The sequence below is a fragment of the Oncorhynchus keta genome, unplaced genomic scaffold (assembly GCF_023373465.1).
Source record: "Oncorhynchus keta strain PuntledgeMale-10-30-2019 unplaced genomic scaffold, Oket_V2 Un_contig_8101_pilon_pilon, whole genome shotgun sequence".
In the NCBI taxonomy this organism is placed as follows: domain Eukaryota; kingdom Metazoa; phylum Chordata; class Actinopteri; order Salmoniformes; family Salmonidae; genus Oncorhynchus; species Oncorhynchus keta.
This window is the reverse complement of record NW_026289860.1, coordinates 113244-125718: the sequence shown is the minus strand read 5'-3', so window position 1 is coordinate 125718 and position 12475 is coordinate 113244. Positions and strand designations below refer to the sequence as shown.

Here is a 12475-nt window from a genome sequence, read left to right as displayed (position 1 = left end):
ACCCACCATAACCCCGTGACTCTACAACATGACAGACACCATCATGTCAGGTGACCCACCATAACCCTGTGACTCTACAACATGACAGACACCATCATGTCAGGTGATCCACCATAACCCTGTGACTCTACAACATGACAGACACCATCATGTCAGGTGACCCACCATAACCCTGTGACTCTACAACATGACAGACACCATCATGTCAGGTGACCCACCATAACCCCGTGACTCTACAACATGACAGACACCATCATGTCAGGTGACCCACCATAACCCTGTGACTCTACAACATGACAGACACCATCATGTCAGGTGACCCACCATAACCCTGTGACTCTACAACATGACAGACACCATCATGTCAGGTGACCCACCATAACCCCGTGACTCTACAACATGACAGACACCATGTCAGGTGACCCACCATAACCCCGTGACTCTACAACATGACAGACACCATGTCAGGTGACCCACCATAACCCCGTGACTCTACAACATGACAGACACCATCATGTCAGGTGACCCACCATAACCCCGTGACTCTACAACATGACAGACACCATCATGTCAGGTGACCCACCATAACCCCGTGACTCTACAACATGACAGACACCATGTCAGGTGACCCACCATAACCCTGTGACTCTACAACATGACAGACACCATCATGTCAGGTGACCCACCATAACCCTGTGACTCTACAACATGACAGACACCATCATGTCAGGTGACCCACCATAACCCTGTGACTCTACAACATGACAGACACCATCATGTCAGGTGATCCACCATAACCCCGTGACTCTACAACATGACAGACACCATCATGTCAGGTGACCCACCATAACCCTGTGACTCTACAACATGACAGACACCATCATGTCAGGTGATCCACCATAACCCTGTGACTCTACAACATGACAGACACCATCATGTCAGGTGACCCACCATAACCCCGTGACTCTACAACATGACAGACACCATGTCAGGTGACCCACCATAACCCTGTGACTCTACAACATGACAGACACCATGTCAGGTGACCCACCATAACCCCGTGACTCTACAACATGACAGACACCATGTCAGGTGATCCACCATAACCCCGTGACTCTACAACATGACAGACACCATCATGTCAGGTGACCCACCATAACCCCGTGACTCTACAACATGACAGACACCATGTCAGGTGACCCACCATAACCCTGTGACTCTACAACATGACAGACACCATCATGTCAGGTGATCCACCATAACCCCGTGACTCTACAACATGACAGACACCATCATGTCAGGTGACCCACCATAACCCTGTGACTCTACAACATGACAGACACCATGTCAGGTGACCCACCATAACCCTGTGACTCTACAACATGACAGACACCATGTCAGGTGACCCACCATAACCCCGTGACTCTACAACATGACAGACATCATGTCAGGTGACCCACCATAACCCTGTGACTCTACAACATGACACACCATCATGTCAGGTGATCCACCATAACCCTGTGACTCTACAACATGACAGACACCATGTCAGGTGATCCACCATAACCCCGTGACTCTACAACATGACAGACACCATCATGTCAGGTGACCCACCATAACCCTGTGACTCTACAACATGACAGACACCATGTCAGGTGACCCACCATAACCCCGTGACTCTACAACATGACAGACACCATGTCAGGTGATCCACCATAACCCTGTGACTCTACAACATGACAGACACCATCATGTCAGGTGACCCACCATAACCCTGTGACTCTACAACATGACAGACACCATGTCAGGTGACCACCATAACCCTGTGACTCTACAACATGACAGACACCATCATGTCAGGTGACCCACCATAACCCTGTGACTCTACAACATGACAGACACCATGTCAGGAGACCCACCATAACCCTGTGACTCTACAACATGACAGACACCATCATGTCAGGAGACCCACCATAACCCTGTGACTCTACAACATGACAGACACCATGTCAGGTGACCCACCATAACCCCGTGACTCTACAACATGACAGACACCATCATGTCAGGTGACCCACCATAACCCCGTGACTCTACAACATGACAGACACCATGTCAGGTGACCCACCATAACCCCGTGACTCTACAACATGACAGACACCATGTCAGGTGACCCACCATAACCCTGTGACTCTACAACATGACAGACACCATCATGTCAGGTGACCCACCATAACCCCGTGACTCTACAACATGACAGACACCATCATGTCAGGTGACCCACCATAACCCTGTGACTCTACAACATGACAGACACCATCATGTCAGGTGATCCACCATAACCCTGTGACTCTACAACATGACAGACACTATTTTTTTATTTTATTTTATTTATTTTATTTCACCTTTATTTAACCAGGTAGGCTAGTTGAGAACAAGTTCTCATTTGCAACTGCGACCTGGCCAAGATAAAGCAGACAGACAACACAGAGTTACACATGGAGTAAACAATTAACAAGTCACACAGTAGAAAAAAAGGGGAGTCTATATACAATGTGTGCAAAAGGCATGAGGAGTTAGGCGAATAATTACAATTTTGCAGATTAACACTGGAGTGATAAATGATCAGATGATCATGTACAGGTAGAGATTTTGGTGTGCAAAAGAGCAGAAAAGTAAATAAATAAAAACTATGGGGATGAGGTAGGTGAAAATGGGTGGGCTATTTACCAATAGATTATGTACAGCTGCAGCGATCGGTTAGCTGCTCAGATAGATGATGTTTGAAGTTGGTGAGGGAAATAAAAGTCTCCAACTTCAGCGATTTTTGCAATTCGTTCCAGTCACAGGCAGCAGAGTACTGGAACGAAAGGCGGCCGAATGAGGTGTTGGCTTTAGGGATGATCAGTGAGATACACTTGCTGGAGCTCGTGCTATGGATGGGTGTTGCCATCGTGACCAGTGAACTGAGATAAGGCGGAGCTTTACCTAGCAAGGCCTTGTAGATGACCTGGAGCCAGTGGGTCTGGCGACGAATATGTAGCGAGGGCCAGCCGACTAGAGCATACAAGTCGCAGTGGTGGGTAGTATAAGGTGCTTTAGTGACAAAACGGATGGCACTGTGATAAACTGCATCCAGTTTGCTGAGTAGAGTGTTGGAAGCAATTTTGTAGATGACATCGCCAAAGTCGAGGATCGGTAGGATAGTCAGTTTTACTAGGGTAAGCTTGGCAGCGTGAGTGAAGGAGGCTTTGTTGCGGAATAGAAAGCCGACTCTTGATTTGATTTTCGATTGGAGATGTTTGATATGGGTCTGGAAGGAGAGTTTGCAGTCTAGCCAGACACCTAGGTACTTATAGGTGTCCACATATTCAAGGTAGGAACCATCCAGTGTGGTGATGCTAGTCGGGCATGCGGGTGCAGGCAGCGATCGGTTGAAAAGCATGCATTTGGTTTTACTAGCGTTTAAGAGCAGTTGGAGGCCACGGAAGGAGTGTTGTATGGCATTGAAGCTCGTTTGGAGGTTAGATAGCACAGTGTCCAATGACGGGCCAAAAGTATATAGAATGGTGTCGTCTCTGCGAGGTGGATCAGGGAATCCCCGCCCGTATACATCATTGATATATACAGAGAAAAGAGTCGGCCCGAGAATTGAACCCTGTGGCACCCCCATAGAGACTGCCAGAGGACCGGACAGCATGCCCTCCGATTTGACACACTGAACTCTGTCTGCAAAGTAATTGGTGAACCAGGCAAGGCAGTCATCCGAAAAACCGAAGCTACTGAGTCTGCTGATAACAATATGGTGATTGACAGAGTCGAAAGCCTTGGCAAGGTCGATGAAGACGGCTGCACAGTACTGTCTTTTATCGATGACGGTTATGATGTCGTTTAGTACCTTGAGTGTGGCTGAGGTGCACCCGTGACCGGCTCGGAAACCAGATTGCACAGCGGAGAAGGTACGGTGGGATTCGAGATGGTCAGTGACCTGTTTGTTGACTTGGCTTTCGAAGACCTTAGATAGGCAGGGCAGGATGGATATAGGTCTGTAACAGTTTGGGTCCAGGGTGTCTCCCCCTTTGAAGAGGGGATGACTGCGGCAGCTTTCAATCCTTGGGGATCTCAGATGATATGAAAGAGAGGTTGAAGAGGGGTTGAGAGGGTTGCGACAATGGCGGCGGATAGTTTCAGAAATAGAGGGTCCAGATTGTCAAGCCCAGCTGATTTATACGGGTCCAGGTTTTGCAGCTCTTTCAGAACATCTGCTATCTGGATTTGGGTAAAGGAGAACCTGGAGAGGCTTGGGAGAGGAGCTGCGGGGGGCGGAGCTGTTGGCCGAGGTAGGAGTAGCCAGGCGGAAGGCATGGCCAGCCGTTGAGAATGCTTGTTGAAGTTTTCGATAATCATGGATTTGTCGGTGGTGACAGTGTTCCCTAGCCTCATTGCAGTGGGCAGCTGGGAGGAGGTGCTCTTGTTCTCCATGGACTTCACAGTGTCCCAGAACTTTTTGGAGTTGGAGCTACAGGATGCAAACTTCTGCCTGAAGAAGCTGGCCTTAGCTTTCCTGACTGACTGCGTGTATTGGTTCCTGACTTCCCTGAACAGTTGCATATCGCGGGGACTGTTCGATGCTATTGCAGTCCGCCACAGGATGTTTTTGTGCTGGTCGAGGGCAGTCAGGTCTGGAGTGAACCAAGGGCTGTATCTGTTCTTAGTTCTGCATTTTTTGAACGGAGCATGCTTATCTAAAATGGTGAGGAAGTTACTCTTAAAGAATGACCAGGCATCCTCAACTGACGGGATGAGGTCAATGTCCTTCCAGGATACCCGGGCCAGGTCGATTAGAAAGGCCTGCTCACAGAAGTGTTTTAGGGAGCGTTTGACAGTGATGAGGGGTGGTCGTTTGACTGCGGCACCGTAGTAGATACAGGCAATGAGGCAGTGGTCTCTGAGATCCTGGTTGAAGACAGAGGAGGTGTATTTGGAGGGCCAGTTGGTCAGGATGACGTCTATGAGGGTGCCCTTGCTTACAGAGTTAGGTGGATTCCTTGATGATTTGTGTGAGATTGAGGGCCTGGTGGGTTCCTTTAGGTCACCTGAACAAACTTTGTGTGAGGTGTCCAGGCACAGCAGTAGGGGGTCGGTAGCAACAGTGAGAGACTTATTCCTGGAGAGAGTAATTTTCAGAATTAGTAGTTCGAACTGTTTGGGTATGGACCTGGAAAGTAATGACATTACTTTGCAGGCTATCTCTGCAGTAGACTGCAACTCCTCCCCCTTTGGCAGTTCTATCTTGACGGAAGATGTTATAGTTTGGTATGGAAATCTCTGATTTTTGGTGGCCTTCCTGAGCCAGGATTCAGACACGGCAAGGACATCAGGGTTAGCAGAGTGTGCTAAAGCAGTGAGTAAGTACCATGTCAGGTGATCCACCACAGCTGCTGATCCACTTTACTGTTACAGCCCCATGTTACTCTACATGATCTTTAGACACCATCATGTCAGGTGATCCACCACAGCTGCGTTGTCCTATCTTTACTGTTACCCACCACAGCTGCTGCGTTGTCCTATCTTTACTGTTACCCAACACGCTGCGTTGTCCTATCTTTACTGTTACCCAACACGCTGCGTTAATCCTATCTTTACTGTTACCCAACACGCTGCGTTGTTATCTTTACTGTTACCCAACACGCTGCGCTGTCCTATCTTTACTGTTACCCACCACAGCTGCTGCGTTGTCCTATCTTTACTGTTACCTCGTTGTCCTATCAATACTGTTACCCAGACAGAACTCCTCGTTGTCCTATCTTTACTGTTACCACCACAGCTGCTGTGTTGTCCTATCTTTACTGTTACCCACCTGCTGCGTTGTCCTATCTTTACTGTTACCCAACACGCTGCGTTGTCCTATCTTTACTGTTACCCAACACGTGCGTTGTCCTATCTTTACTGTTACCCAACACGCTGCGTTAATCCTATCTTTACTGTTACCCAACACGCTGTTGTCCTATCTTACTGTTACCCAACACGCTGTTGTCCTATCTTTACTGGCTGTTGTCCTATCTTTAGTTTGAAGACTGCGTTGTCCTAACTGTTACCCAACACGAGGTTGTCCTATCTTTATCATGAACTGTTACCCAACACGCTGTTGTCCATCAAGTTACCAACACGCGTTGTCCTAACTGTTACCCAACACGCTCGTTGTCCTATCTTTACTGTTACCCAACACGCTGCGTCCTATCTTTACTGTTACCCAACACGCTGGAAAATAGAATGTTTATGTTAACATCTGCGTTGCCTATCAATGCATTTTTTACTGTTACCCAACACGCTGCGTTGTCCTATCTTTACTGTTACCCAACACGGCATCTTTACTGTTACCCAACACGCTGCGTTAATCGATATTTACTGTTACCCAACATGCTGTTCGGACAGTTTGAAGACAATGTGCTAGTCCTTTTGGATGAAGGTGAGTCACCAAGGCACGTTTGTAGTTCCTCAAGTTAACATCTGCATCAATCAAGCAGACGTCAGAACAGAACTCCTCGGAGAGGTGTGTGTGTGTGTGTGTGTGTGTGTGTGTGTGTGTGTGTGTGTGTGTGTGTGTGTGTGTGTGTGTGTGTGTGTGTGTGTGTGTGTGTGTGTGTGTGTGTGTGTGTGTGTGTGTGTGTGTGTGAGACTAATTAAACCTTGTATGCTCCTCTTCTCCGAATCCTGCCTTGTCCTCGTTGATGAGTGGAGTGCTGTTCGGTCCTCCTTTGGTCTCCTCGTCTGTCCTGTAATTAAAATAGAACACTCTCGGAGGGACCTTATGGCTGTTTAATTGATGGGGGTGAGTTAGGAGCAGCAGCGCGTGGGAAGACGAGTGGCAGAGGGCCCTTATCACCCCTGCACAGAGCCTGCATGCCAGCAAGCCAGCCGAATACAAGTAGTTCCCCTTCCTCCCCAGTTCAATGTAAATAAAGCAGAGAGAGAAAAATAGAATGTTTATAAATAATAATGTTTATAATTAATATCTGGAGCTCCTAGCAATGTAACTTTTTAACCTGACAACCGTGTCTTTCAAAAGGCAGAAGGACCGCTCTATATTAAATATAGGCTCTTGTTTTTACTTTTCTATTTTTCAGACGCTTAGTTTTTCCCCAAGATTGTTTCTTCCCTTGATAGATAGTTGTGTTTGTGCCCACAGATATTCTCCTGGACGATGGTTATGATGGCAATCTACGCAAAGAGGGGCGCAGTGTCCGCATTGTGGTCACAATCAACAGTGGCTCCAATAAGACCAAGGTAGCTAATGAGATATGGTGCCTAGAATCAACAGTGTCTCCAATAAGACCAAGGTAGCTAATGAGATATGGTGCCTAGAATCAACAGTGGCTCCAATAAGACCAAGGTAGCTAATGAGATATGGTGCCTAGAATCAACAGTGGCTCCCAATAAGACCAAGGAGCTAATGAGATATGATGCCTAGAATAACAATGTGAGAATCTTATGCTGTCGTATAATCAGATGCTTCGGTACCAGCGCTTGACTTGGGCAGGAGCTCACCGGAGCCGAGTACCAGGACCTTAGTTTTTCTGTTCCTCTTGTAAAATATTATATCAAAAGAATTTTGGAGCTCCTGCACCTTAATATAAACAGTACCGGCAACTAAAATAAACACTGGCACCTATTTCAGTCCATGTCACTGTTCGGTACAACAATTTTGTAACTTATTTTCATTCATGTCTCTGACATGCTACGTTTTCTAATTCCCTATCGTACACTCAGGGTATGCAAAGCCAGGAGTACCTCATTGGTTCCATCGGCGTGAGCGGAAAGACCAAGTGGGATGTGCTAGATGGAGTAATCAGACGATTATTCAAGGTAAAACCTCCTTCCCCCTGCTCACCATATGATCAGTCACTGACTGAACCCTACAGACGAAAAACACCAAATATGAAGCACTACATTTTTTTTTTGTCAGAAAAAGCTCATGATATATGGTTCTTCCTCTGTATGATTGACAGACTATTTCTTTGCTGTGGAAACATATGGATAAACACTGAGATGTTAGATAGAATGTGTCTTTATCTTAGAATTCAATTTGTCCATTTCCCCTCCAGGAGTACGTGTTCCGGGTGGACCCACTGACCAGTCTGGGGCTGAACTCAGACAGTATAGTCAGCTATAGGATGGGGGATGTGGTGCGGGCCCACGCCTCTGAACTGCCTGAAATGCTGCCCTGTGGCTACCTGGTGGGGGACAACAACGTCATCAGCATCAACCTCAAAGGTACTAGGATGGCCCAGACTAACGGCATGATGCATTTCACTGTTTCTATTGTTGTGTGTTTTATGTATTACTGTACGTCCTACATCCTTTTAAGGACATGACCAAACACATTTCCCTCTGGTGGGATAATAAAGTTTATTAAATCAAAATAGCACAGATATAGAGGAAGGGCCTTGAGTCTTGACCATGAGGCCTGAACAGGAACAACCCACCTATAGGATGGCACATTTCCAAACATGACAAAATGGAACCCCAGAAGGTTTAAATAGAATGTCCAAAAGCTTCTTAATCCTGACATGACAATACTCTCATGCACTTTGAAAAGCACTTCGGACACTTCAGTCAATGTACTGCTCCTGAAGGGGCAAAGGAGGTGTTTTAATTAAATGGACTAACATCGGCTTCCATTTTTATTCACCAGAGCTAAAAAAAAGTAGACAACACTTCCTTTATTTCACTCGCAGGCTGGCTGCTATGTTCCTGTGGTCATAATGGCCGCTTCTCTCCCATAGTCACAACAGTGGCCATCAGCAGGAACATGTAGTGGGCCAGGCCTGAACTAGGTGCCATTGAATCCTGTGTCAGCACTCTGCATTACAGTTGTGTTTTTCACTGGAGGAGTAGTGTCCATGCTCCCATCAACAGTCAATTATAGTTACTCTGCAGTCATTAAAGCTGAATTATAGTTACTCTGCAGTTATTGAAGCTGAATTATAGTTACTCTGCAGTCATTAAAGCTGAATTATAGTTACTCTGCAGTCATTGAAGCTGAATTATAGTTACTCTGCAGTCTATTGAAGCTGAATTATAGTTACTCTGCAGTCTATTGAAGCTGAATTATAGTTACTCTGCAGTCATTGAAGCTGAATTATAGTTACTCTGCAGTCTATTGAAGCTGAATTATAGTTACTCTGCAGTCTATTGAAGCTGAATTATAGTTACTCTGCAGTCATTGAAGCTGAATTATAGTTACTCTGCAGTCATTGAAGCTGAATTGTAGTTACAGTCATTGAAGCTGAATTATAGTTACTCTGCAGTCATTGAAGCTGAATTATAGTTACTCTGCAGTCATTGAAGCTGAATTATAGTTACTCTGCAGTTATTGAAGCTGAATTATAGTTACTCTGCAGTCATTGAAGCTGAATTATAGTTACTCTGCAGTCATTGAAGCTGAATTATAGTTACTCTGCAGTCATTGAAGCTGAATTATAGTTACTCTGCAGTCATTGAAGCTGAATTATAGTTACTCTGCAGTCATTGAAGCTGAATTATAGTTACTCTGCAGTCATTGAAGCTGAATTATAGTTACTCTGCAGTCATTAAAGCTGAATTATAGTTACTCTGCAGTCATTGAAGCTGAATTATAGTTACTCTGCAGTCATTAAAGCTGAATTATAGTTACTCTGCAGTCATTGAAGCTGAATTATAGTTACTCTGCAGTCATTGAAGCTGAATTATAGTTACTCTGCAGTCATTGAAGCTGAATTATAGTTACTCTGCAGTCATTGAAGCTGAATTATAGTTACTCTGCAGTCATTGAAGCTGAATTATAGTTACTCTGCAGTCATTGAAGCTGAATTATAGTTACTCTGCAGTCATTGAAGCTGAATTATAGTTACTCTGCAGTCATTGAAGCTGAATTATAGTTACTCTGCAGTCATTGAAGCTGAATTATAGTTACTCTGCAGTCATTGAAAATTATAGCTGAATTATAGTTACTCTGCAGTCATTGAAGCTGAATTATAGTTACTCTGCAGTCATTGAAGCTGAATTATAGTTACTCTACAGTCATTGAAGCTGAATTATAGTTACTCTGCAGTCATTGAAGCTGAATTATAGTTACTCTGCAGTTATTGAAGCTGAATTATAGTTACTCTGCAGTCATTGAAGCTGAATTATAGTTACTCTGCAGTCATTGAAGCTGAATTATAGTTACTCTGCAGTCATTGAAGCTGAATTATAGTTACTCTGCAGTCATTGAAGCTGAATTATAGTTACTGAGTCATTGAAGCTGAGTTACTCTGCAGTCATTGAAGCTGAATTATAGTTACTCTGCAGTCATTGAAGCTGAATTATAGTTACTCTGCTGATCCTAAATCAGCGCTCCTACTCTGAGATGTTTGACACATACTCCACCTGACGTCCCAAAGAGTTGCACCATAAACAATAATCAACTCTTCCCATTTCTCATGATTTATTTTATGTTACCATCGTTTATTAGCCATCGCACAGTCGCACTGCATTTAATTATGATATTTTATGGGCTATTACCTGAGTGAATGAACTCATTCATTCCATTAGTTTTAGAATGGCATGAATTGTATTCAGTCTAACACAGGCTGTGAGAGGCTATGTTATATACCGTTAACATGATAATATCCTGTATGATTATAGCACCTAGTATCATCAGACAATCACGTCTCTACTCCTGCAGGTGTGAAGGAGAACAGCATAGACAGCCTGGTATTTGACACCCTCATCCCCAAGCCCATCGTCCAGAGATACCTCAACCTGCTCATGGAGCATCGCCGCATCATCCTCTCTGGCCCCAGCGGCACTGGGAAGTCCTTCCTGGCCAGCAAGCTGGCAGAGTTCATTGTCACCAAGTCTGGTCGAAAGGTCACGGAGAGCAACTTGGCTAGCTTCAACGTGGACCAGAAATCCAGCAAGGTAAGAAAACGCTCAGCCAATAGTATTAAGGAGCTAGTCGCTAAGGAGTCGGCATATTTGTCTATAAATCGCCTCGTTTGGCACTGTACTGTATCAAGGACAGTGGTCCTATTTCAAAGACAAAGTTACACTCACTTTATGTATAATGGCCACATCTTTAAGCTCACTGTGTGTTGTTTCTGTGCAGGACCTGCGTCAGTACCTATCCAGCCTGGCAGAGCAGTGCAACACTGAGGAGAGCGAGACGGAGCTGCCCGCCGTGGTCATACTGGACAACCTCCACCACATCGGCTCACTCAGCGACATCTTCAACGGATTCCTCAACTACAAGTACCACAAATGGTGAGTATAGCTCCACCGGCACAGGAAGGAAGTCTAGCCGCTATAGGATGGTGGTGGTGATGATGGGGATGATGATGGTGTTTAACTCAAATGCAACAGTTAGAGTTAATGTGAACACGGGGATTCTATACCAACAACCATCTCTCATTACAAGATAATGCAATTCGTATTCTTTTCAAGATAGTTTACCTACTGTTCCCTGATAAGCACAATCACTGTTGTGAAAGGAAACGTAAATATCCTTATTGCCTGGCTCTGGTACGTAAACTGCACTGTCCTCAGTATAATTGTTCTGTCTTGTCTGCAGCCCGTATGTGATTGGAACCATGAACCAGGGAGTGTCTTCCTCTCCCAACCTTGAGCTTCACCACAATTTCAGGTATGTGCACCTTCACCAACACTCAAACCGCGATTCAAAAGCTTCCTTTGCTCTTTGCTTTCAACATATTGTTTTCCCTGTACAGAAAACATATTCAAGCAGATTCCTGCTAACTAACATTATTATGGGGCCTTTTTCTTTAGTTGAAAACTCTGTTTATTCAGTTTTACACACGACAACACAAAACAATATAAATAATATACTCAACTAGAAAGAAAAAGGAGAATAGCTTTAAAGATACCGTACTTTGGACAAGTTAAACACACCAGGCTACCAAGGTTAAAGGGCCATCTGTAGTGCAGGGACAGAGCACACACCTCAACATCGTTCCTGTAAACAGACAATGGATGGGGGGAGGGGGAATCACCCAACCATCCACTGGACCAAAAATAAAGTTTACAATGATTTAAAAATATAGAATAATTTTATGTAAGCATGAACAATAGAAAACATTTTAAAAACAGGGCAAAACAAACTCCCAGTTTAGTCTCTGACTGGTCAAGATGAACAAGGCAGGTCACATTCAATAAGAATCAATAGGCACATCAACCTTAATGCCCCCTCCCCTCCCCAAACAAAACCACCCCAAAGAAATGCTCATCCATCCCTTAATTCACAGGGGGGTGAAATACAGACTTATTTTAGTGTTCATATGAATGCCATCAGAGGATGGACTGTTTAAAGACCGGAATGGAGCCCAAGCCTCATAAAACAGTTTGAGGTTCCCACGCGTATTGTATTTAATGTTTTCTAGTTTCAGAGAGCACAACACATCTCCCACCCAATATTTATAAGATGGGGGAGCTGCCATCT

General features: G+C 44.9%; 1 pseudogene; it reads left to right on the top strand.

The window, feature by feature from the left end:
• LOC118379495 (neuron navigator 3-like) overlaps positions 1-12475 on the top strand; it is a 276779-nt pseudogene that overhangs the window by 255048 nt on the left and 9256 nt on the right.